General features: G+C 39.7%; 1 protein-coding gene across 8 annotated transcripts in view; it reads right to left on the reverse strand.

Moving 5' to 3' along the window:
• MECOM (MDS1 and EVI1 complex locus) overlaps positions 1–27,981 on the reverse strand; it is a 750,632-nt gene that overhangs the window by 307,581 nt on the left and 415,070 nt on the right. The window lies entirely within an intron of this gene.

The following is a 27,981-nucleotide window of genomic DNA, read 5'->3' on the forward strand; positions in this document are numbered from 1 at the left end:
AACCTAGATATAGACCAGATCCCATAAGATAGAGCATATGTTCACATGTATCCATCCATAAATTAGGGCAAAATATATAACTGAAAGCACAAATACACAATAGTCTGTAGTGAGTCAGTATCAAGTTCATACTGAAATAGTGTCTACTTAGACTTAGATACCCTCTTCACCTACTTCCTATTACTGTTCTCACACTCACTCCAAAGCTAACCTTAGCAAAGTAAGGACTGCAAAAGCTGAATAAGGGCAAGGGACTGGCATACTTTTAACGATGACTCTTTAGTCCCTATCAGTCCATTCCATCAGCTGGGGCCCTAATCGGGGAGTCCTGAGATTCCCAAACAGACTTGATGAGCCTAGACCTCGAATAAATCCCTCTCCATTGTTACTGGTCATTTCTATCAGAAACAACAAAATAGGCCCCCCTTTGTGGACCCCCATAGGACATTGCCCTCAACCTGGATCAACAATGGTACAGAATGTTCCATCCTCCTAAGGGAGGATGGGCAACATACTATATGCTACACCTGAGGAAGATGGGTCGATATTGGGGCAACAAGAAATGTTCCTACTCATGACTACAGAATGTGAGCTCAGATCTACAGGGATGCTGAGGTCACATAGGATCCTAAGCTAATTATGGGCCCCTGATCACATCAAATCGATGGGGTTTACAGTCAACAATACTTATACCCCTTTCCCATATTAGGGAGCTACTCTCTTCCCTGATCTAGCTTTCTGGTCCTTTTCCCAGTCATGATATCATCTCCCCAGACAATAACTTGGATCCACTGGCATATCATATTTCAGGCTCAGAGGCAAAAATAAAAAGGAAACAAACAAACAAACAAACAAAAAAACTCGTATAGCCACAGGCCCTTTGGAATTTAACTAAAATATGCCTACTAGCTATCTACAAAATGGAGGATCCCCTCAACTCTTCATCTGCACTATTCCAGCCCTTAGGTCCATGATTGGTCAACAATTTGTTTGGCTTTGTATGTTAACTCTCTTGTCAACCACAAGGTTCCAGATGTTAGCAGGATGCTGACCAGACTTCCCTGGACAGACAACCCCACCAATGTGTCCTGGAGCTCTGATTCCCCAGAGCCATTCCCCACTGGGGAAAGAGAGAGACAGGCTGGGAGTATGGATTGACCTGTCAATGCCCATGTTCAGTGGGGAAGCAATTACAGAAGCCAGACCTTCCACCTTCTGTATCCCACAATGACCTTGGGTCCATACTCCCAGAGGGTTAATGAATAGGAAAACTATTAAGGGAAGAAATGGGTTACAGAGATCTGTTTGTGGGAATTGTGTGGAGTTTTATCCCTCTTATCCTATGGTTTTGTCAGTGTTTCCTTTATATAAATAAAAAAAAATTTTAAAGTGTTTAAGATAGAAGCTTTCAGAAAAGCATGAAAACTACAAAGACATTCTTTTTATTTTATTCTATTTTAATTTTTTTATACTGCCACCAGGGTTATTTTGGCGCAATTTGCTGCATCTATAGCTCCTAGAGGCAATTTTTTTTCTCCCTCCTCACTTTCCACTATATTTTTATTTGACAGGACAGAGAGAAATTGAGAGGGGGAGATAGTGAGGGAGAGAGAAAGATAGACATCTGCAAACCTGTTTCACTGGTCATGAATGCCCTCCTAGTAGGTGGGGAGTGGGATCTGAAACCCAGATCCTTGGGAGTGGTGCTATGTGTATTTAATGGAGTGTGCCACAACTCAGCCATTCCCCCCCCCCCAAGACATTCTTGATATGGAACACTTTCACATCAGCAAACCTTGATTCTAGGCTCATAAAATGTTGAAGAAGATGAAAAATTAAGTCCCAGGCTAACTTGCTTAGGGGCCCTTCAAGAGCCCTGAACCCATTCTGTCAGATAACCCCACCTCCCCGCACCCCAACACACACACAAGGATGTCTGAGTGGCCTCCATTTCCTTTCTAGAAGCCAGTGCTCCTTTCAGCTTCCCTCAATAAAGGAAGTGAAATGACTAGTTTGAATGTGATTTATGCCTGAATCTGGAGGTGAGAGCTGCCAGAGGTGAGATTCATAGTGGAAACAACTGAAAAATAACGATTCCCAAAGTGGCACTCGTTTCCACAAAGCAGAGAGAGAAGAAACAGAAGGATCAACGGCAGTTTTCACAGCGAGCAACATTCAGTTCAGTCCAATTCAAGTCAGCATCCCTCTGTGTTTGACAGTGAACTCAAAACCTTGGCAGAAAATTCAAAGGCAGGGAGCTAAGTACCATTCTCTGCTCAGGTACCTAGTTCAGGGTCAGGCCAGAAGGATGTTATCTATGGAGACCACTGAGCCAGCACCAATGGTGTATGTTAATAGTTCCATAGTAGTCTTAAGGAAATAGGATGGGGAGACTATTTCACTTAAGAAAGAGAAGATGGGTGTCCATCTTTTTTTTCTTTTTCTCTCTCAGATAAGAGAAACAATGCCTGGCTTCTTCTAGTGTTTTCCAGATTCCCTTCCCTTTCAGTGGTGGCATAAAAATGAGACTCCTGGTGACAAATACTTAGGGTCCTGGTGGAATGGGGGTACAGAGCACTCTGGTTTACTTTCTATATTGCTTATCCCTCTGGGAGTATGGGCCAAAATTCTTTTTGGGATATCAGAAGGTAATAGTAATAGGCGTAGGGGTGACTTGGAAAGGAAGTAAAGACAGGACCATAGAAAAAAGTGAGCAAAAAAATGTGTGTATATAGACACAGATATAAAATCAGACCATCTGTGGTCTTGGGAGAACTACTCCATTTCTCCTGGAGGGAATAGGGACAGAGAACTCTGACGGTGGGAGCCATATGGAGTTATACCTCTTTTAGCTTATGGTTTTGTAAATTGATATTAAGTCACTAATAAAAAAAATACTAAAGGTTTTTAGAAAACAGAAGTTGAGTGAGTTTCATTGTGAAGGTAATGCTCAAATGCGTTGTGAAGAGGAAATAAAAAAGATTTTGCCATGACTATCAGAGGGAGAGAGAAGAAAGAACCCACTAGACAAAAAGCATCATTATCAAATATTAGAAGAAAAAGACTAGATGCTCTGAGTATAGGGCCATAGCCTATACAGAGAGAATATATGTATATATACTACCTGAGCCCTTCCAGTGTGTTGTTTTTTTTTTAAAGTATATTAATTTCAGATGTAAAAACATTTTCCTTGTGTACAAGTAAATACTGTAATTGAAGTGACAGAGCAGACATGGAGAATTTATTATCTGAAGGAAAATCTAATCAATAGATATTTCATTTTGAGAAGTTAATGAAATATAATGGAGAGAGTGGCCTTTTAAGCTCAGGTTTTTAGATTCAAAGAAAGAGCTTAATTTCCAGCCACAAGGTCACTACCAGTTGAATAGTCTCTTTTGGCTGCCCACAGACACGATGGCTCTTTTATTTTTGAATTATTTATTAAAATAAGTTTTCAATAATCATCGTTTATTTAAAGTGTTGTTTTATGTTGTTTTTTTTTTCTTCAGATCAGCAAATCAAAATCATGTTACCTTCATTATTTCTCTCAGTGCAGAGGGGACATGAAAGTACTTCCAGGAAGCTAAACATTCATTTCATGAAAGTGTTGTTGATGTGAAACAAAAATCCTCTCTTTTGCGTCCATGTTAATTAACACCCAGTGCAATATGAACACATGTCTTTAATACTATTGTCCAAAGGAGGGACAGAGGGGCCAAGTCATTGGAAAGGACAATGTGGGTATATTTTATCTCCTGCTAATTAGCAAAATTAGATGAGTTTCTGGAAGATTATTTGAAAGCACAGGTTTGCCAAGTCGTCTTTCAAGAAGCAGTTTTTATGTTCCCAGTAGCCTAAGACTCAACTCTAAGATGACAAAAATAAATCTTGTAGTAGATCCATCATGGGTAAGGCAAGTGACTTTCAAGGTCAACAGTGGGATCAGCAACAAAGACATGCCAAACAGTGGCATATGCAAAATAAGAAGGCCCCACCCACTCTTGTGGGACAAATGATCAACCTTGCAAACCAAAGATTGTTTAATTGTTTGCATTCCAGAGGATGGGCTCATCCAGCTTGTTTTGGAGACAGGATGTAAATCATGCATCTTTCCCTCCTCTTCCCTCCCCCCCACCCCCCCCTTCCAACTGGCCATCTTCTCATAGAAGTGAGACAAGACCGTGGAAAAAAAATTGACCTTTTTTTTTTGTTGTTGTTCTGGAAGTAAAATGCCTCTATCTTGGGCAGTCCACACAATGCAACAGACATCACAGACATACTTTATCATTGTTGAGGCAGCCCTTCTTTCAAAGGGATGTCTTTATTAAATGAGTGTGTCTTTAAGAGTTCCTTTGAGAAGGAGACATGGACTGATCCTCTAACACTTGGCACCTTCTTTGAAGCTCTTAAAAAATAACTTCACTTCAAAAAAATCGTCCTATTTTAATTATGTCATCCCAGTCCATGAGAGATAAGGTGATTTCCCCACTTCCTGGATCAAAAGGAGCAGCAGGCTAAGACAGAAACAGACCATCAACTATCACATTAAATGTCTCCTGATTTTAACATCTGAATGCTTTGTGTCCATGCTACAACCCGCCCTTGGTTCAGTGGAGGAAGTTACTGCACTTTGTTTGACCTGGCTGAACTTTGTCACACTGCCTTCTCACCACCCCTGCTGGAACAAGCCACTAAATCTTACCAACTATCTCTTTGTTGTCTCTCCTATGTTCCCAGCCCCTCCTTCCAAATCTTACCAAGCCAGTTAAGTTGCACTTTTCACCTTCTCTGTTGACATGAAATGAAGTAACTGCATTTATTTGATTATTGACTGCACATTTTGTCAACATCTCGGATTTTATAAGTCGACAGGATCCTGTTTCAAGGCCAAGTCCTAGAATTTCAGAGCTCATCTCTATTTGCTTGCTCAAAGTCACAAAGAAAAAAAAAGAAGAAAAAAACCCTCCAGAACCCTAGAGAAAGTTTGTTTAGTCTTGTCATCATCTAGCTGGACCAAATTATTCAGCACTGTAAAGTGTTTTAAAACTTTCTATTACAGAAGAGGAAGTTATTAGTTTGTGAAAATATACTTAGATCCGATAGGCATGTAACCAGTGTCTGTGTGAGCAAAGTGTGCAGGAATGAAAATGATTAGAGTGCTGAATGCAACATGAATTCAATATGTACAGGAAGCAGATGTGGCTACCCATTTGCCTAGCTTCCTAACTCAGTCAGTATCCTATTCTCCACTTACAGGGTAGGAAACTCTAATACTTCATACCCAGAGTCATGATCACCTGAGTTTTAAATGCTTTTCTTAAGCGGTCGGCAAACTAGCCCACTTAGATATTGCATGGCTCTGCTATGTATTTGACCCAGGTCCCCATTACACTGAAGGAAGCTGAAGTGTGGTCTCTTTCCACACCCCCTCTCTATATGTCTCCATTTTTTCTATCTGTAAAAGAAAAAACATTACACACTACTAAATACATTATTTATGCCCATTAATATAAAATAGTAGAGGGAAGGTCATTCATATCCAAGAGTCTGACTTTAGAGCAAGGGCACTTACTGTTTGGAAACTCTGAGCTGAAACTGTTTGAGAAGGTATTGAATTCCTCCAGAAAGACCCAAAATTTACCCAGAATTCCCTTCTGGTAACTCTACCTATCCCCTGCTGAGGAAACAATACTTGTAATCCGTATGAAAATATAACAATGGGCATATATGTAGGTTTTATTGAGAAAAAAACCCACAAATTTAATTTTCCAAGTTTTCAGATACCTGGGCATTCCTTGCAAAGTAGATATTCATTCCAATAGAACTGATTTTATGAGATAAGACTATGATACCTTGCATATTTTTATTTTGAGGGAGGGAAGGGGGTGGGGCAGGGGAGGGAGGGGATGAGGGAGACAGGAGAGAGAGAGAGAGAGAGAGAGAGAGAGCCAGAGTCAAAGAGGCCATGGCACTGAAGTTTCCTTCAGTGTGGTGGGGCCCAAGCTTGAACTTGAATCACACACATGGCAAAGCAGTGAACTATCCAAGTGATCTATTTTACCGGCCCTGATGTCTTTTAATAATTCCAAACAAATGCCTGGGAGTCAGTCAGAATGTATGCCATATGCTCTGATTGGCTGCTGAATTAGAATATTAGAATTTTCCAGTGACCCTTCTATTCTGTGAGTTGTATGGGCCTGTGATATGAAGCAAACAGGCTCAGACCTGACAGGAAGGAGAATTAGTAACTGTGTACAACCACATAGTAGTTGTAACTAGTGAACGAAGCAGTTGCCAACACAGCTTCAAGAGCTTAGAGTAGGGACCAAGCACAGCTGTCTTGAGGAGCCAGATGGGTCAGGTAGACAACTGACTCTGGTGTTGCAGGATCTGTGTGTGGTGAGATCCTGTGGTCTCTATTAACACAAGGTGTGTCCATTGTGGCAGACAGCTTTGATGTAGCAAGTCTAGCTAGAATAATGTATGTGTGTGTGTGTGTGTTGTCTCAACTATGAAGTGCTGGTCACAAACTCAACACTGTAATACAAAACAACTCCACCACTTCTTGCTTGCCACTTTTGACTGGTATTTCAGTGGGGTATTATTCTTATCTCAGGAACAGATCTAGTTGCAAATGATGAATGCTGCCCTTCAGATAGTAACCATGAAAAAAACCCAACCTACTGAAAGGAAAATTGCCCAGGCTGATACACTGGAGGACATTTTCGACCAACACCCCTTCTTTGCCTTCAGTTCAAAATATCTGTAAGTATAGATGGTATGCCAAATGTTAAGTTCTTTGTTGGAATTGAAGACAAAAATGATAGAACCTTGACCTTGACCCTCATATAATTTACAGAAGTAAATAGACTTGTTTATTAGCTCAGCATTTAAGAAACTTTAAGATGTAAAGCAAATCTCTCTCCATTTCTTTCATGTTTGCTTATATATTGTTCCTGGTCCCCAACTATAGCGGGGAAGCTTCAGAAGCTGCAGAACAGTCCTACAGGTGTCTTCCCTGTATCTCAACTATATAAAAAGAAAGAAAAGCTTTCCTATTCTTCATCCCTCTGGGAGTATGGACCCAGGGTAATTACAGGCTGCAGAAGGTAAAAGGTCTGGCTTCTGTAATTGCTTCCCCGCTAAACATGGGCTATTAGGGGAGGGGATGGGATATGAAGTTCTAGTGGTAGAAATTGCACGGAGTTGTACCCCTCTTATTCTATGGTTTTTGTCAGTGTTTCCTTTTTTTTTAATATTTATTCCCTTTTGTTGTCCTTGCCGTTTTATTATTGTAATTATTATTATTGTTGTTATTGATGTCGTCATTGTTGGACAGGACAGAGAGAAATGGAGAGAGGAAGGGAAAACAGGAGGAGAGAAAGACAGACACCTGCAGACCTGCATCACCGCCTATGAAGCGACTCCCCTGCAGGTGGGGAGCTGGGGGTGCGAACTAGGATCCTTACGCCAGTCCTTGCGCTCTGCACCACATGTGCTTAACAAGCTGCGCTACCCCCTGACTTCCCAGTGTTTCTTTTTTTATAAATAAAAATTTAAAAAAGAAAGAAAGAAGAAATGAAGGAAGGAAGAGAAAGAAAAAGAAATGGAGGGAGGTTGGAAAAGAAAGAGAAAAAAAAGGGAGGGGAGGAGGGAGAAAGAAAGAAGTGACCACTGGGAACAGTGGAGCTGTGCAGGCATCAAGCTCCAATAATAACCCTGGTGGGGAAAAAAAATCTGCTTGATTAAATATAAGCAGAAAAGGTTGTGCCAGTCTTTTGCCTTCCTCCATCTTTTTCCTCCCTCTAACTTGGCCATCATACCTGAAATTCTGGTGGCCATACTGTGACTCTAAGAAATACTTTGAGGATGATAGTCAGCAACCAAGGATTATGTGGTAGAAAAATTGAAAGAATGTGGGGACACTTATGGCAAACCAGCCTCAAACCACCTGGCTCCTCAGAGTGGTCATAAAGGTAGTGGATGTGAACAAATATTGAGTTACACTGCCACACATGATACATCCTGTTTCATTAAGTGCTCCACTAGCAATGCAGAATTCACTGCAGTGTACAAACTATCCATCAGTCTTCGCATACTGCACCCATGTTGATTTGCCTTAGATGATTTATTTTTTCCTGTTGATCAGCACATTGCTCAGCTCTGGCTTACAGTTGTGTGGGGGAATTGAACCTGGGACCTTGGAACGTCAAGCATGAGAGTCTATTTGCATGACATTATGCTATATCCCCCACTCTTGCCTTCAGATGATTTCCAGCTTCAGTTTTACAAGAAAGAAAGAGAAAGAAGAAAGGAGAGAAAGGAAAGGAGGAAGGAAGGAAAGTGGAAAGAAGGAAAGAAAGAAAGAAAGAAAGAAAGAAAGAAAGAAAGAAAGAAAGAAAGAGGATGAGGAAGAGGAAGAAAGGGGAGAGAGACAGAATCTGTTGTTTTAAAATATCCCAGTAGAAATCATCATGGCTCTTAATACATAAAATATGAAAGCATTTCTGTCTCAATATTTTCTACCCAGCTCATAAAATTCACATGGGACAGAAGGAAGAAATCCTCTTAACATGTTCCAAATGCAATTTGAAATTTACTCACATGTCAATTAACCCAAAGCACTATTTCAAAACACCTGGACTATTTTTTACTATGAAAACAATTGTGGAGAATATGGGCAATACCTTTATAGCTGTGGGCAGGGATAAATCACTTATGCATTCTTCTAGAAAACACTAAGAAGACACCTCAACTCCAGGCAGCTATTTAACTCCACTGAGTTAAGCCATCTATGTTCCTCTCTCTTTCTCTCTCGCTCTCTAATTGGCATTGGTCTCACAAGTCAGTTCTTGTCTATAGTGAACTCAGATTTTGCAGCTCACCTTACCCAATAACCTTCTGTAAATAAGTGGGTGACTAAGAGGAGATCTATTGCAAAGACATTAAGAAAAGTTGAATCAAAATATTTGAATTAGATTTTGGGAAAATTCTGGGTTCAGGGAAAATAGAGTCTTTGTTTCAGGAAATGAGCATTTCAAGTTGAGTAAGAACACGTGTCTATTCTCAAAAATCAAAATCAGTTAAATTTAGATAAGTACACACATACACAGATGCCATTAAAACAAGTGTCAGAATAGAAAGGCTGTCTTTTTTTAAGAGTTATTTTCAAGAGAAAGGCCAGAGCTCTGTTCATTTATGGAATATGGGGTGCTGGGGGATCAAACCTGGGGTCTTACAAATCCTCTGATCTAGTGCTGAGCTCTTTTCCCTGTCCCAGCCCCCACAATTTTATGTATTAATGGGGGGGGGAGGAAAATCTAGGTCAAATTCAAGTAACAAGAAATTTTCTCTCTCTTTTTTTTTAATATTTATTGATCATTGGGTGGAGACAGAGAGAAATTGAGAAGGGAGGGGGACATAGAAGAGAGACAGAAAGACACCTGCAGCCCTGCTTCACCATTTGTGAAGCTTTCCCCCTGCAGTTGGGGACCAAGGGCTTGAATATGGATCCTTGCACACTGTAGTGTGTGTGCTTAACCAGGTGCACCACTGCCTGGCCTCTGAACAAGAAACTTTCTTTTTAAAAAAAAAAAAATTATTTATTTATTTATTTTCCCTTTTGTTGCCCTTGTTTTTATTGTTGTTGTTGTTATTGATGTCATCATTGTTGGATAGGGCAGAGAGAAATGGAGAGAGGATGGGAGGACAGAGAGGGGGAGAGAAAGATGGACATCTGCAGACCTGCTTCACTGCCTATGAAGTGACTCCCCTGCAGGTGGGGAGCCAGGGGCTCAAACTGGGATCCTGATTCTGGTCCTTGTGCTTTGCACCACGTGTGCCTAACCCGCTGCACTACCGCCCGACTCTCCGAGAAACTTTCTTAAAGACCAGAAGAGTGAATGGAATTTGCAGAGGTGATTAGGAGGTAAATGAACAAAGAAGTGTAAAAGGTATTGCAGGAGATAATATAGTGATTACAGAAAATGCTAAGTATGTTCCTAATTCTGTATATTTGACAAAAAGGAGTAAATAACAATCTTAATAAATTACTAATAATATCTGTGATTCTTTCAGTATTGAAAACCATGGGTGGTGATTATGGTTTTAACTTGTCTATAAACCAACAGCTAAAGTATATGTAAATATCTTATACTCACAAGACAATAATGTTGATTATGATTCTATCACAAAAGTTTTAACTTCTGACTCTACTAAGCATAGCAAGTCCAGGGTCAGGCAGTGGCAGAGCTAGTTAAACACACACATCATAGTGCACAAGGACCCAGGTTCAAGACCCTGGTCCCCACCTGCAGGGAGGAAGTTTCACAAGTAGTGAAGCAGGTCTGCAGGTGTCTCTCTGTCTCTCTCCCTATCTCCCCATCCCCTCCTACTTTCTCTCTGTTTCTCTCTCTTCCTCACTATCTATCCAATACTAAATAAATAAACATTTTTTTATAAAAAGAATAGTAAGTCCACCCCACCCTTCTTATTTTCCCACCCTTATTGTGTTCCAGGCACTATACAATCATTTTAAGTCTATATGATATTTAATCCCAAACTGGGAAATGTTATGCATGTACAAACTATTGTATTTACTGTCAAATGTAAAACATTAATTCCTCAACAAAGAAATTAAAAAAATATATTGAATCCTGTACTGCTCTGATTGAGATAAAGACATTAACATCACATTTCAAATTGAAAAAATGAGACTTGCTAGATGGAATAACTTGTAGGTCACACAGCTAATAAAGAAGGAAGTTAGACTAAACATGCTTGTGACCTCAAGCTCCCAATTTTACCACTTACTGATTGTGTGTATTTGGATCTCTCTGAGTCTTGGTTTCCCCACCTAAAAATTGGGAACAGGGATGAGTGAGGGCACACCCAATAGAATGCACGCATTACCATATGCAAGGGCCCAGGTTGAAGCTCCTACTCCCCTCATGAAGGGGAAAAGCTTCAGGAGCAGTGAAACTGCACTACTACACATCTCTCTTTTTCACAGCCCCCTTCCTCTGTTTCAATCTCTCTGTTTCTATAAAAAAATCAAAAGCCATGTGGGATTGATGGATTCATCATGCATCAAACCTCAGTGATAACGCTGGTGGTAATAAAAATATCTAAAATAAAATTTTGCAACAGTCCTCAAACCTAGATGATAGAGTAGTTTTGAGTATAGAATCTAATCTTGTATATAAAGTGCTAACAGAATACATGCTGCCATTAGACTATCAACTATCATCTTTGTGAAGAGGTAACAAAAGGACATATGTAGCAAGAGCTCAAAGACAGAATAAATGTACCAAAAAAATCAACTTAGAATAAATGATGATAATAGAAGGCAGAAAGAGTTCACAGTGTGTCATACAGTTTTACAAGTGTCATAACACAAAGGGAAGATGATAGAAATCTTAAGAACATCATTTATCTTAAATCTCACTTAAGACTGATTTCAAAATAAATAGGGTAGACTGCATCAGCTGGCTATGCTATAAAAAAATTCAAAGAGTTTGCCAGATTCATCTTTTTTTATTTTAATCTTTTAAAAGCATGTTTAGATTATGTTCATTTGATTCTAGTGAACCTTTTTCAAAAATGAATGGCCTCTACACACACACACATACACACACTAACACATGTGGCATTCCTTTTCTGTAATCCTCAAAGAGGTTTTTGATTCTTCATATCCACAAAAAAAAAGGAAAAAAGAAAGAGAGAGAGAGAGAAAGAAAGAGAAAGAAAGGAAGAAAGAGAGAGAAAGAGAAAGAAAGAGAGAAAGAAAGAAAGAGAAAGAGAAAGAAAGAAAGAGAAACAGAGAAAGAGAAAGAAAGAAAGAAAGAAAGAAAGAAAGAAAGAAAGAAAGAAAGAAAGAAAGAGAAAGAAAAGGGAAGGGAAGGGAAGGGAAGGGAAGGGAAGGGAAAGGTAGGAAAGGAAAGGAAAGGAAAGGAAAGGAAAGGAAAGGAAAGGAAAGGAAAGGAAAGGAAAGGAAAGGAAAGGAAAGGAAAGGAAAGGAAAGGAAAGGAAAGGAAAGGAAAGGAAGAGAAAGAAAAAGGAAAAAAGGCAAGAGAAAGTCAGAGAGGAAGTGTGGTATATACTGGGATTTGGATAGCTCCAGAGTCACTATGTACCTTTACACAGAAAACAGATGGCTGCTGATATATATTAAATGGGTTACTGAGATGTTTCCACAGATTCTTATCCCCAAATGATAGAAAAAAAAAAGAGTGCAAATCAAAGTTGAAACCGTATCCAAGATAGGCAGGCAGCTCATCTCAGTTTAGTCACATCTTTCAAGGGGCAACTCCTAAGAAAGTCACATTTGACTAGGCCCTGGGGCCTGGGTTTCTCTTAGTCAAAGAAAGACAGGGGGAAACATGGTCAAGAATATTTTATGACTCTTGAGATTCTGAGACTTGAGGTTTTTTTTTTTCCTCCCTGAAAAGAACTAACCACAAGTTTATAAGAAGAGATGTCTAAGGGACTTCACTTTTTAGTCTAGCAATATTAATTCTCTGAAGCTTTGAACTGACAGGCAGACCAATGTAAATGATCCAGAACAAGGGGCAGGGCCAGAATTTTTGTCATACCCATGACAAAAACACTGTGTTATTAGTGCTCAGTGATTAATGAGCAAGGGGGAGAGATATAATAAGTATAAGATTGTTTTCTTATCTGCCTGGCTTCCAGAATACTAGGGCTAAATGCAAGCAGCTCTGTTATGTATTTTATATATACCCTGAATACATTTAGCATGCAAGTGTCTGTACCAAAAAGGACATTCCAAGCAAAATTTCAAAAAGCACTTAAAAAAACAAACTATTCCAGTGGACATTAAAAGAGGCCTACTACAAAACTGGCTCTTTAGTTAATGCATTTGGTGGTTATCCATAGTGGATTTAAGTCTTATGTTATATAATTCAGCTTCAGTATCTTGTGATGAGTTAACTTCTCTGGCAAAGCAAATGAAGCAAATCTGCTGAAAGCCTGGTATATGTTCAGAAGATAAACACAGAAGTGTCACTGTAATTCAAATAAGGCGGATAGAAAACAAAATTGACCTGGGAAGTAGTACAGTGGCTACAGCTTTGGACTGAGAAGTATGAAGTCCCATTCCATTCTCCAAAGGGAGGTTGGGCAGCAAACTCGACCACTAGAGGAAGATAGGTCCTGAAATTAGTGCAGCCTGGAATGCTCCTAGCTGTGACCACAGAAATGTGAGCTCAGACCTACAAGGATACAGAGGTTACATAGGCTCCTGTGCTGAATATGGGCCCCAGATCAGATTGATGAGGTTTACAGTTAACAGTATTTATATACTTTTCCTATATTTGAGAGCTACTCTCTTCCCTGATCCAGCTTTCTGGTCCTTTTTCCAACTATCACACCATCTCCCCAGATAATAACTTGGTCCACCTGCATATTAGATGTCAGGCTCAGGCAAAAACTAGTAAAGTCATGGGCCCCTTGGAATATACCTAAAATAGACCTACTAGCTTTTTCCAAAACAGAGACCCCAAATCTTCATCTGTAATATTCTTGCCTTTAGATTCATGATTAGTCAACAATTTGTTCTGCTTTATATCTTAACTCCTTTTCAGCCACCAGGTTCCCTAACTTTCTTGGGCAGACAACCCCACCAATGTGTCCTGGAGCTCCGCTTCCCCAAACCCCTGCCAGACCTTCCACCTTCTGCACCCCATAATGATCCTGGGTCCATACTCCCAGAGGGATGAAGAATAGGAAAGCTTTCAAGGGAGGAATGAGATACGGAGTTCTGGTGGTGGAAATTGTGTGGAATTGTACCCCTCTTATCCTAAGGTCTTGTCAACATTTCCATTTTATAAATATATTTTTTTAAAGTATGAAGTCCCAAGTTTGCATATGCTTTCCAGAGTGATGCATAGGTCCTCTCTCTATCACTCCTGCAGTTAGTCAGTCTCTGTGTGGATTCATAGTGCATGCGCCGAGCCCCAACATAACCCTAGAGGCAAAAAATAAAATAAAATAAGAAAATGTTATTTCTGGGGCTAGGTGGTGGTGCACCTGGTTGAGTGCACATGCTACAATGCCTAAGGACCCAGGTTCAAGCTCCCAGTCCCCACCTGCAGGGTGAAAGCTTCACAAATGGTGAAGCAGAGTTGCAGGTCTCTCTCTGTGTGTGTCTCTCTCTCTCCTTTCCCTCTTGATTTCTGGCTACCTCTATCCAATAAATAAATAAAGATAATTTAAAAATTTTTTAAATAAATGTTATTTCCCCACACTCCAAATAAATGCAAAAGAATAAGCATATTGGCTTTATTTAGTCCTAATCCAGATCATTTGCATAAATATTTGGATTTTCCTGTAGAAATCAGCATAATAATTGCTTTAGGACCAATTCAAAGGGAAGTTATAATTAAAGAAACAATAAAACCAAAATTCTGTATTTGATTGATGGATAGAAAAAGTGGGTTAAAATGAACAGATATGCAAACTAATAAAAAAAAAAAGCAACATTATTAGCTCACCTAGAAAATTGGTTCTGGGGCTGGGCAGTGGCATAATTGGTTAAGTGCACATAGTACTAAGCACAGGGACCAGCACAGATATCCAGGTTTGAGCCTCCGGCTCCCCACCCGCACGGGGGATACTGCACTAGTAGTGAAACAGGTATACAGTGTCTATCTTTCTCTCTATATATCTCCCCCTCCTCTCTCAATTTCCTCTCTGTCCTATTCAACAAAATGGAAAAAAATGGCCAGGAGCAGTGGATTGATATTGCCTGCACTGAGCTCCAGCCATAACCCTGAAGGCAAAAAAAAAAAAAAAAAAAAAAGAGAGAGAAAGAGCGAGAAAAAGGGAAGGAAGGAAGGAAGGAAGGAAAGAAGGAAGGAAAAGAAAAATTGGTTTTCAAAGTTAGAATCACCCGTGAATACTTATTAATTATTGGGTCCCAGCCCCCAAAGATTCTGAGTGGATTGATTGGGGTGGATCTCGGGCATCAGAAGTTCTCCCCGCCCCCCAAACGAGTTAATAAAAAAGAGGCAGCCCAGACCTCTGACCCTCTGTCCACCATAGAGATCTTTGGTTCAAGCTCCCAGAGGAATAAAAAATAGGGAGCCTGCCAATGGAGGGGATAGGCTATGGCACACTGGTGGTAAGAATTGTATGAATTGTACCCCTTTTATCCCACAAGAAAAAATTTGAAATATAGGAAAACACAAAGCAGAACTTGGACTCTGGGGTGGGGAGGGTTCAGGTCCTGGTACACGATATGATGTCAGAGGACCTAGAAGGGGTTGAATTGTTATGTGGAAAACTGAGAAATGTTATACATGTACAAACTACTTTATTTTATTGTTGACTATAAACTCATTAATGGGGGTGAAAGGCAACCATTCCAAGAAAGAAAGGCCTGAGGCCAAAGAGAAGGCAGCTCCTATACAAGAAGACAAGCACTGCTAAATCATTCATCAATAAAAACACTGTTGAGTGAATCAGGAAGGAAGTAATGAAACAAAAGACAGGAATCTAAATAATCAAAGTATCCCCTTCCAGCTAAAAATGGCTGTTAAGGGCAAAGAAGTCATCAAATGAAGAATATACAGGCAGGTTAAGCCATCAGCCTCTCTTAGCAACTTAATTTACATAACTAACCAAACCTGCTTAGGCTTTTCCACTGCTAACTATGCTTACTCAGTAAAGAAGACAAAAGAGTTGCAAAAATGGAAAACAGTGCTGTCTTTCTAAGAAGTCTCCAGTTCTGTTGGTCTGTGGCCAGTAAGCAAGGCATGGCCTCCACTCTTTCATAGAAAAGGTAGTCATCTTTCCTCAGGTTTTTATCTTACCCTTAGGTAATGATCATTCTACTTCTTCTTCTAGCGTTTGCCCTTCTTCCGTAGCCAGTCAACAGCATCAGGTTGAGCCTGATGTAAAGTTTCGAGACCTCCTTTGAATCTGGAGAGGTGGCAGTCGTTGACTATGTGGGTCATAGTCTGTCTGTAGCCGCAGGGGCAGTTTGGGTCGTCTCTGGCTACCCAGCGATGGAACATAGCGGTGCACTGGCCATGGCCTGTTCGATAGCGATTGAGGAGAGCATTGGATTGACCTTCCCGTGGTGCATCCCGTGAGTACCCATTCATTGGGGAAACTGACGATCCTTCCTAGCCGACTGAATCCACATGGATCCCAGTCACTTTTAAAGCCAGCAACAAGCAGCTCCTGACAGCTTTCAAGCTGTTGGTCCTGCTCTTTGAGTCCTCCAACTTAATGTTGAGGGGCTGTCCTTTGCCAAACGCGTTCTTATTGGTCAATTGGCGATTCAGCATCAGGCAGATGTTATCTGCCTACAAGAAACACATATAGCAGTCAATGAAGCTGCTCGATTCATCATTCTACTCATCACCAGGAACACTTAGTGCTGCCTACTACTGGAATGAACTACCAAAAGAAGGCTAGTGTTGGTTATGAAATAGAACTGCTTCTGTGTTATCAGGCAAGTCACATGAAAAGCCAAGAGAAAATTATCCTCATAAGAATGTGGTAATTATGTTCTAAGAGCTCAGCATTGCAGTTGTGTGTAATAACTTCAGTTTGAGGTAAGGGAGACAGCATTTCTTGTCTTCCTCGTAGGCTTTCCTTCATACTCATCTTCCTCGATCCATTTATTTATTTATTTATTTCTTCTTCTGTGCCCTCTGTTCAACTATTCTTTTAGCATGCAAACAACTTTAGTGAACTCAGTATGGGTTTGAATTTTGTGTGGGAAAGAAATTTTATAAAATGGGGGAATACTTTCATGGGGAAATTGAGGAGACACTGCATACTCTATGCATACAATTTTAAATATAAGTATAACTGTAATCTCAGAAGGGAGGTTGGACTAAAATCCTCTACCACTCAAGAAAGATGGCTCTGGCAATGGGTGCAGCCTAGAACGTTCCTGCGTATGACCACAGAATGTGAGCTCAGACCTACAGGGATGCAGAGGTTGCACAGATTCCTGTACTGAATCAAATCTATGAGGTTTACAGTTAATGGTATTTATATACTTTTCCCATATTTGGTAGCTAATCTTTTCCCTGATGCAGTTTTCTAGTCCTATTTCCAGACCTGACACCATCTCTTCAAATAATACCTTTGGCCCACCTGCATGTTAGCTGTCAGGCTCAAGTGAAAAATAGCAAGGTCATGGGTCCCTTGGAATATAGACCTACTTTTTCCAAAATGGAAACCCCAAATCTCGTCTACTATATTCTTGCTCTTAAGTTTCAGATTATTAAACAATTTGTTCTTCTTTATATCTTAATACTTTTTCAGACACCAAGTTGCAGATGCTACCATGACACCAACCTGACTCCCCCTGGAATGGGAACCCTGGAATGAACCCTGGAATCCCATCTCTCTGGAGCCCAGCCCCACTAAGAAAAGAGAGACAGACTGGGAATATGGATTGACCTGCCAATGCCCTTGTTCTATGAAGAAGCAATTACAGAAGCCAGACCTCCCACCTTCTGCACCCCATAATGACCCTGGGTCCATGCTTTCAGAGAGAAAAAGAATAGGCAAGCTTCCAGTGGAGAGGATGGATATGGAGCTCTGGTGGTGGGAAAAGTGTGGAATTTTACCCTTCTTCTCCTATGGTTTTATCAATATTTTCTATTTTATTTTATAAATAAATGAAAATTTAAAAGTACAGCTATAAATATATATGTATTTATATAACATATAAACATAAGAACACTTACCTATGACTTCCAAATATTCAGTTAAAGTAACAGCATTTCTGAAGTACTATAATTATTGCTAGGATATATTAGAATGCCCTTTAGTTATTTGTGCGTGTAATTTTTGTCTGTATGTTTCACTTCAAGGCAATGTAAAATTATTTGAGGAAAAGTGATTTAATAGTTTTACTGATAGTTTATGTGACAACTGATCTATTGCTATAATGATATACATTATATATGCATGTATAATGGATATATTTTTAAAATAAGTCTACTTTATTAAATTACAATTGTATATGACTTCAATTTACACAAAGCAAGAAAAAAACAATCAGGGCATTTTAATGTTTTATTTTATTATTTAATTTGTAGACAAATAGAATACTGAAAGAAATCATACAAAATTAATACCAAAGAATTTGACATTTTTAACCTTTGGTTTTGTTGGATTTCAAAATGACTTTCCTGAGTTCATCTTCTGTGTGAATGTTTCCAAATTTCATTTTACATAAAGTAGTAGTTGTAATCCACCTGACCTCTTTCCCCTTCTCACAGGGATGTTAAAATTCCAGTGAAATCACATACTGTTCTGTGTAAGTCACAGGAAGCCATCTTTTCAAAAAATATGACAGAAAGTCTTGTAATAACATTTCCTGAGTACAACCTAGGGAGCTTTCAGGGGACCATATGAAGTCATAGAAGCAGTCTCCAATAAAAAGTGAGAGATAATAATAATAAATATAATATTTCTCTCTCATCAAATAAAAGCTCACCACAAAGGACTACATCCAGAATGAGGGAGAAAGTAACATCTTAAAACTGGTTCAATTAATGATGGCCTTTTTGGTCAATACCAGACCACCCCATCATCTGGGGCCCTAGTCAGGGAATCTTTGGTTTCCCACATAGATATGATGGGCCTTCTGATGATCCCTCTTTCCACCATCACTGGTCACTTCCATCAGAAACATCATCATAAACCCTATTGTGGGCCTCAGGACCTTGTCCTCAATGTAGAACTGCAATGGTAGGGAGTACCCCACTCTCTGAAGGGAGGCTGGGTCAACATACTCTGCCACTCTAAGAAGACTGGTCCTGAAATGAGTGCAGCCTAGAATGCTCCCAGCTATGACTACAAACTGTGAGACCAGTGTGTCCTGGAACCTCACTTCTCCAAAACTCTGCCCAACTAGAGAAAGATAGAAACAGGCTAGGGAATGTTTAAACACCTGCCAACACCCTAGTCCAGCAGAGAAACAATTACAGAAGCCAGAACTTCCACCTTCTGCATCTCAAAAAGAATTCTGGTTCATACTCCTAGAGGGGGAAAAAATGTTAGGGGAAGATGGCCAGAGGACTCTGAACTCTAATTCCACCAGAACCTGAAGAGAGAAAAGGAAATAAGGAAGGACACTGGGAAGTAGAAACATGTAGTTATGACTTAGAAAGGAAGATAAGGCAGGGATATAAGAACAAAAAAGGGGAGGGGGAAAATATATATAAATATAGAGAGATAGATATAGAAATAATAGTCAACCCATATCTGCAACTTTGGAAAAACTACTATAACTTCCAGTAGAGGGAATGGGGACACAGAACTCTGGTGGTAGGAATGGTTCAAAATTGTACCCCTGCTGTCTTATAATTTTGTAAATCAATACTAAGTCATTAGTAAAATTCAGAAAAAAATATCTTAAAGAAATTCAATGGAAATGCTAAAAAGTTAGTTTCTCTACTAAAGGCAAGTTTATGTCTAGAGAAGCTAAATTATCAGGGTTTAAAATAAATGTACATTTAACATGCATCAGTTGTGGATCATGTATCTTTGTTTTAAGAAGATCCACACTATTTTTCCCTTAAAGGTTTTGTGGTACATTCCAAACCATTTCCATTTACTGCTGCAGAGAAGAAAATATCTGAACTTGTGATTTGCTTAAATAGATAACTGCCAAATGAGAATGAATTTTGACTCATTTAAATCAACACCCGTAGTTACTATTACAAGCTTGGCAATGCTCTTAAAAACGATTAAGTATGATCTCTAAAATAAATAAATTCAATAAAAAGGACTAAAATCTATCATAATATTCTACTTAAGATATGTCAACGTTACTTTCAATTGGGTACCCACAAGAAGTTTGAGGCTCAGTATAACGGAGTGAAATTGGATAATAAACTTCAGTACATTTAAATAAATTTCCCTACAGAAACTCAATGCAAGGTACTCTGAAAATAACTAGAATGATAACTCCAAAGAGATCTAAGTTTTTGACTTGTTTGTAAATGTTGGTGAGGTAGAAAGTCATTCTCTCTTCCTATGTAATCCTTTCCATGGCTTTCAAGACTTATTATCTATGGGGGGAGGGGGCTAGGAAACACTGTGTGAAATGATTGTAGGTTGGACTTTAGTTGTTTATAAGTTAAATTATGTACCTGAAAGTAGAATGGGGAGACTACAGAACATCTCCACTGTTGGTGTTTAATTTCTTTACACAACACCTATGTGTAGGGGCTCTTGCAAGAAGGAAATTCAGTTGAGAAAAACAACTTTAATTTCCATGCTAGTGCAGGACATTTCTCCACTGGAGACCTTCATGATTTTTGGTTATTTCCATGAGGATGAGAACAATGAAACAAAGGCATAAGATTGTACAGGCTTCAATTTATTTATCTATTATCCAAGTACACCACAACCTTTTGCTACTTTCAAGAAAATATTTGCTGATATTAATGCCCACTTCTAGGGCCAGGTCACATGGTGGCTCACCAGGTAGAGTGCACAGTTTATCACACTCAAAGCACCAGGTTCAATTCCCTAGTTCCCATTTGCAGCAGTAAGAAGTTTCATGAGTGTTGGAGCTGTGTTGTAGATGGGTCTTCCCCTCTTAGTCTCTCTCCCTCTCTTTCTCTTGGTCTCTCATCTTCCATCAAAAAACAGAAAGAGATGGTTCAAATGGTGGCATACGTGTTTAAGTACACACATTAATTGCACAAAGACCTGAGTTTAAGCCCAGACCCCACTTGTAGGAGAAAAGCTTCATGTGCAGTGAAGCAAGTCTATAGGTGTCTCTCTGTCTCCCTCCCTCCCTGTCTCCCTTTTCCTTCTAAATTTCTCTCCATCCTGTCAAACAAAAAGAAGATAATAAAATAAGTTATTTTTTTAATGGCTGCTGGGAGCAGTGGAGATCTACAGGAACTGAGCCCCAGTAATTATCCTGGTGGCAAAACTCAACGGACAAAAATAAGTAAGTTAAATTCCAAAAACCAGTTCCTACCTTTTTAACTCAAAACATGTCATACGTCAAAAACAACAGTAACAATAAATGCTGGAGAGGCTACGGGGACAAAGGAACCCTCCTGCACTGCTGGTGGAAATGTAAATGGGTTCAACCCTTGTAAAGAACAGTCTGGAGAACACTCACAAGGCTTGAAATGGATCTTCCTTATAACCCAGTCATTCCTCTCCTAGGGAGATAGCCTAAAGACACAATCACACCCATCCAAAATAATAATAATAATAATAAGTACACCTATGTTCATAGCAGCACAATTTGTAAGAGCCAAAACTTGGAAACAACCCTGGTGCCCAACAACAGATGAATGGCTGAGAAAGCTATGGAATATATACTCAACAGACTACTGATCAGTTACTAAGAATAATGAATTCGCCTATTCTGACTCATTTTGGATGGAGCTAGAAGGAATCATGTTAAGTGAGTTAAGCCAGAAAGAAAATGGTGAATATGGGATGATCTCACTCATAAACAGAAATTGAGAAAGAAGGGCAGAGAAAAACAAAGGAGAATTTGACTGAGTTTGGAGTATTTCACCAAAGTAAAAAAAAAAAAAAATCTCTGGGTCAGGGGAGAAGGTAGATTCTTTAGTTTCACTATAGGGGAGTGCAGGTGGGGGTGGGACACAGACCTTTGGTGGTGGGAATGGTGTTAATATACACTCCCATTAACCTAAATATTATAAATCACTATCTAATCAATATGTGAGGGGGAAAATAGGTTGAAACTCTCAAACTTTTTTATGCATAGACCCCAGTTCTGAATATATATTCCTTCAGTTTAAGCACTTAAGGTTTCAAATAAGTAACCTGATTGAATTTTAACAGTGGGCTCAAATTTTTAATACATTTCTAATAATGACTATTTAATTGAAATATTAAATCACCTATACTCTTAGACCAGAAGCAACTACTTGTGCCACTATATAAGATACAGCTATATGTAAATAGCATTAAATGGAATGAATCACGGTAAGGTCTTATAAGATACAGCAGATCCTAACCATGGGATTTTCAAAGTAAACCAAATTCTCCAGTAACTTGGCTGCAATAATAACTATCTATTGGCTTCTTAAATTCTAAGACAGCAGGACTCCCCATTCTCTGTAAAACTCATATTTCTCCCAGTCCTGGAAACTCGGGGTATGAATTATCTTCCTGCACACTTCTCTCAACTGATACCATTTGATACTGCATCTGCTGAGCTCAACCAAATCAATGCAACCAGTACCACCTCAACATGTTTCACTTCGGATTGTGTCCAGAGACACCAGGCGTGGAATGTCAGCCCTTCAGCTCCAGCACTCTACCTTTTTAACTTTTTAAAAAGCATGATGGTTCTCAGAACTGAGCAGTGCTCTTGTCTTCCTCTCTCTCTTTGTCTTCACATGGGACTGGCATAGTAAAGGAGGGATCCTTGGTGCTGTATCATCTCTTCTCCTCTGTCTTTGTCTGAAAGAGTTGGCCCAGAGAAGTGAAAGTATGTGTGAGATCCACATCGCAAACAAAGATGGCACTGATACAAACTCCAGCTAGGTCACTGGAGCTGGGAATGATTTCCTGTTGCTGTCTCTTAGTACACCTTGAGTGTAATCTCTTTAGGGACCAAGTCCTGTTTTCTCCATGCCCTTCACACACTGAAGCCCTAGTTGAAACACTGTATATTCAGAAGATGCCCAATGGTGACTTGTGCTCCTGGAGCTGAGTCTGAGCATTGTCCAAAGAAGACACTATCCCATGCCTGACCTCCTGCTTTCTCCACAAATCAATGTGAAAATACCTCACTGTGTATCCAAGTGTGCTTTTCACAGAGTAACTAATGCTTAATAGAATCTACATCCAGCTACTTCATGCAAGTAGATGATATCAGCAACCAACCCTGCAGGCCGGGCTAGTTGTCCTTTGTTGACTACTTTCCAGACTGTTTACCAAATGAGAGCAAGTTTCAAAAAAAGCCTATCCCCTCTTGCAAAGAATGCAGTAGAATCCCTAGATGCTGTATTCTCACAAGGTGCACAAGAAGAAAGCATCACACTCATGAATGAGTGATAGAATCAGACTATATAAGGGTGTTTGTACTCAGTTACACTGAACAATTGAACTGGAACATCTTCTTTGTGCCTCACACATTCTCTCAGGAAGACAGGCTTTAAAATAAGCTACCTGGCCCTCCCCACTCCCTAGCACCCTTCCTTGCAAGGTTTACAAATTCTTCAAGCGTCAGCTGAACTCTCACTTCCTCCAAGAAGTCTCCCTGGATGTAATAAATGAGGCTGGGTCCCCTCTGGGAACACCTCTTCCTAACAATGTATAATCATGTCATCCTGAGTGGCAATTACCCTTTTACCTGCAGGTCTCCCCACACTAAGACCCTCACCTGGGGAGTCCTGAGCTGTGCCCTGGTCCCCACTGTGCCCCAAGTGCTTAGTACAGAAGATACCTTATACATAGGTTGTTGCTTCTGGGTCCAACTAGAATGCTACCAGATAGCTCACAATCACCCTTGGAGATATATGCTCTTTGCGAGACTTGATGGCTTCAGTGTGAGAAAAATCACTCCGTTAATGGGGAAAACACCCATTTACAGCAGAGGCAGACAAATGGGAGGGAAACCAGGAATGTGCAGAAATGGGCCAACTAGCTACTTTCATGCTGTTAGAAGTGTGATCCTCTGACTGGCATCATCAGGCCACCAAACACTTACTAGAAATGCTGGGTTTCAGCCCCAGCCACATCTTCTATATCACAAACAGCATTTGAAGAATATTCCCAAGTGTCTCATGTGCACATAGCTGCACATTAGACTTTGAGAAGAATTTTAATTCTAGAAAAAAAAATTTTTTTTGTCCTCACCTGGGCTTACTTCTTCCTCAGATAGATAGAAAAACAGATGAAAAGAGGGAAAGACATCAGAGCAGGTAAGGTTTCCCCAGTGAAGTGGAGACCAGGCTGGAACCTAGGTCATGTGCACAATATAGGTAGCCTCCTAAGTGAACTATCTTGCTGACTCTCATGATAGCAAGTAATGAGCTTTGGGAGGGAAGCAAAAGTGAAAATAACATCTAAGAAAATAAATCCTCCACACCCCCCCTCATGCAGAAGGGCTGTAGAAAGTAACAACTGTTTGAGTTAGCATATGCAAACCCTCTAGCTAAATGTTCTATAATCCTGTATAAGTCAGATGTTTGGTGGGAGCGGTGAGAGGTAGAGAAGAGGCGCATAGCATTTCAGCTCTACCTTTCAACAAGGCATTAAAAAGCAGAAGTACATGGTGGCACATGCCACCAAGCCTAAGGATTGTGGTTCCACTCCCAGTCCCTCACCTGCAGGAAAGAAACTTCAGGAGTGGTGAAGCGGTTCTACAGGTGTCTTTCTCTCTAAATATCTCCCCCTCCTCCATTTCTTTCTCTCTATCAACAAAAGGAAATAAAAGGTATGGAAGATGCAGATGTGAGAACAGCTGGGTCCCATTTAAAGGCCATGAGAAGTGAAATGGATCTACTCTGTATTTGTAGCTGGGACACAATAAATGCCACAAGCGTATTTTTAAATTGTTCATCTTTCTGCCCCACAATCCCAAGACCATGCATGCACATTTTTTTCACATATTTAACAAGTAATACTTTTATCACCACACTTGTTTTTCTTTTGCTATTGATTGCTACCTTAACAACAAAATGCATCACAAACAAAAATGAATGAAGCTGTCTGAGGAGAAAATTCCATAGTAGCTTTACTGTCCGTGCCCCTCGTAAATAACCATGACATCACCAGAGCCTTATCTACGGGTTGCCGCTACTGATCGATGGCATCACTCTAGTAGTGTAAATAGCTTCTAATGTCCCATCTTCCACCTTCAAATAGGCTCTGATTATTTATGATAGCTGTTAGGTTACAAGTCTGAGCTGCGGCTTGGATTTATTTTCCAGCCTAGCTGCTGTGGATTTCAAGTTAGATAGGATTTTTAGTTAAGATGATGGACTGGGATAGAGCTGTCAAAGAGCCGGGACACCATCATCTAGGTTGGGCTGATGTCACATTTGCCTATGCATCCACTGGGCCAGAATACTTACAGTGTTATTATGATGTGTGGGACAAGGGGAAAAAACAATAAAATAGTTGTTTATTCCTGGTGTTACAACAGGAACAAGAAAAACAAACCACCAATGCAGCTTGCCACAGGATTAAAATGTTCTTTTTAAAAAATATGTTGAGCCATTTGTTACTTAATTGGGAAGAGGTGTCTCATCTGCATTGTGTGTGCTTTATGACAACAGCAGTGCTTCAACTTGAATCTGACAGATGGAAATGATTTAGAAGGGAAAAGGGACCCAGCATCTCACGTGTAGAGTATTCTTCATGATCATAAAAGACGCTGACAGGTAACTTGGGGGAAGAATACATTTTTGCAGAGAGAAATAGATGTGAGCTGTGTCTACATGAGAAAAGTAGGTGAAGCAAGCAAACAAAAAAAGTTAATCCATTAGTGATCTCAGTGTTTTATCAATGCAACAACAACTGGCTTGAGTCATACTGCACATTCTGTAAGTAAAAAATATTTACAGACTACACCAGGCTGAGAGAATGCATTTTTCACTTTTGCAGATTTTGTTATTAGCACTCTATTAACATGTTTATGCAGAAGGCTCACTTTTATTTGGGTTAGACCAAATCATTAGTCAAATTTCTTCTATTTGATGTCATTCTTTCTCATTGAGAAAGTTATGCTGAAGTTTAAGCTCTCTAGAAATCAAGAGGAAGCACTTCAGGATTGTACAAGAATATGTAGCTAATATCCTGTGACCCTGTTCTTTCTAGGTTTTCAAGATATTTTGGGGGAAAAAAGTCAACAGTTTTAAGATTGTGAAAACTCCTAGAAATTGATTCTCTATTAGGATTCATCAGTTAACCAAGCTTCTAGTGAAATATGCATAGTAATTAAGCATCTACTGTGCCCACTTTTTCTTTTCAGCTACATATTATGTCATCTTGTATAGTTTTTTTTTTATATGATTTTAATCACACACAAAAGAGCTGATGTATTTGGCCTTTCAGATGGATTATTGTCTATATATTTTTCAGAATCTGAGTTCCTTCTCTCCTTATGAGACTTCACATATATACTAACTCTCAGAGCATATTGAAGCGCGATTATGCAAAGAAAATACCTTTTTGAAAATTCTTCAACTCTACCAAATTATAAAGTTGTTACAGCAGCAATCTTTCTATATTATTCACAAAATTTCCACTTGATCAATCTCATGTAGTTCACATAAGCTCATTTTGGAAACCCCACTTAAAAAATGTGAAAAGGCGCCTATTCATAGTAGTAAAAAAGATAACTGCTTGATGATGTATAAAATAAAAATGGAAGTCCCTCCCCTTCTCCCCCCCATTCCCTCCCTAATGCAAATGCAAACGTGTGTTACTTCTTTAACTCTGCAATATCTCCCTTTCTGAGATAGATTTCAGAAAATGCTTCCTAATATGCTTTGCACTGCTGAAAGTCTTGAGTAAACGGGGAAGAGGAAAAAAAAAATCTTAGCAGAGGGAAAGTGGGAATGTGTCCGCTAGGCGCTGACAATAGCTGTTTTGTCACAGGCAGGTCCTGGTACTGAAGAGGGCAGTGGGGACTCGTCCAGCCAGCTGATGCCAGGGGAGGATGATTTATTGCCTGGTGTCCTCGGTGGCAATTGGACCCTTTCCCACTGTCACTCACAACTTGCAAAGACCGTGTCCTAAAGAAGAGTACCCCTTCGTTCTAAAGAGATCACAATGCTTGTCATAAACTGTCTTTTAGCAGAGGGAAATGGGTATGAAAATGGGTAAAGAAAGGAAACAATCAGCAGAGGAGAGAAGATGGATGTTCTGTAACCTTTTCTCAGAGACCCATTTCTTCTCCTTTTCCTCCTGTCTTAAGCAGGTTTTTGTTCCGGCTGATGACAATGCATCCTCGCCTGATAAATTGATTCTGGGAGTCCTTTCTCTCATCTCTTGAGAAGACACTAACTCGTTGGGACTTCAGAGGGCTCAAAGAAGCAAGAGACAACAATTAGTTTGTTGAAGATGTCAGAAAGTAGCGTCAGAGTTTTGCCAGGAGAAATCCGCACTGACAGATCAGTGCTGACAATGGTGGCAGTTGCTTGCAAAGAGCAGTAAGAAGCACGGGCTCCTTATGGTCCAAGGAGGAAGCCAGCCTGCTGCCTCACATTCACTCTGTGCTCTGGCTGATCACACAGTTGTGCATTCCTCCCTGCTTGCCTGAATTAAGATGGCATGTTGTTTTTTTAAGTGCAAGTACTGCATTCTACAAAAACATTTGGTGGCCTATCTTCTTGTGCAGCTAAGCAAACAGAGAATGAGTTTGGTGGTGCTGCTAATTGAAATTTAAACCAGTACTGGCTAAATCTTTTAAATTCCTTAAAGCTTTTATGTACTGCAGGATTTCAAATGTACTTTTCCACATGTAAAAATATATGTAGCTTGGCACCTGGCTCTACAGAACATATGAATTTCAATAAATATTTGCATGGACCATATTGACATACATTAGACATACAAATGCTCATGGTCTGGACATACTTAACTAAGTTCAGCACTTTGTAGTACCATCTTTGAAGTTATCAAGCACTAGTAATATCTCAATGTACTGCCTAAATCCTTTGCTATAAAGTGACCAAAGAAGAGGCTCAAAGTGTTGCTTTCCAATATGAACTAGCCTAGTGTTTCTAACTCAAAGACATAATATTGGCAAATTCTTGACATATCTGAAACTAAAATAAAACCTCAGTACATTTTTCTGTATGGTGTAAATACTAGTATTTCCCCCATTTGCATGTAGGGAAAATCAAAGAATGATCTTTGTAAAGTATAATAGCAAATTTTATGCTCTGGAAGCTTGTAATTCCTTTTAAAGATACACACCTCTAACTATTGATATTAAACATTGGGTGTGTGTAGAGCATGCTAATGACG

The sequence above is a fragment of the Erinaceus europaeus genome, chromosome 14, assembly GCF_950295315.1.
Source record: "Erinaceus europaeus chromosome 14, mEriEur2.1, whole genome shotgun sequence".
In the NCBI taxonomy this organism is placed as follows: Eukaryota; Metazoa; Chordata; class Mammalia; order Eulipotyphla; family Erinaceidae; genus Erinaceus; species Erinaceus europaeus.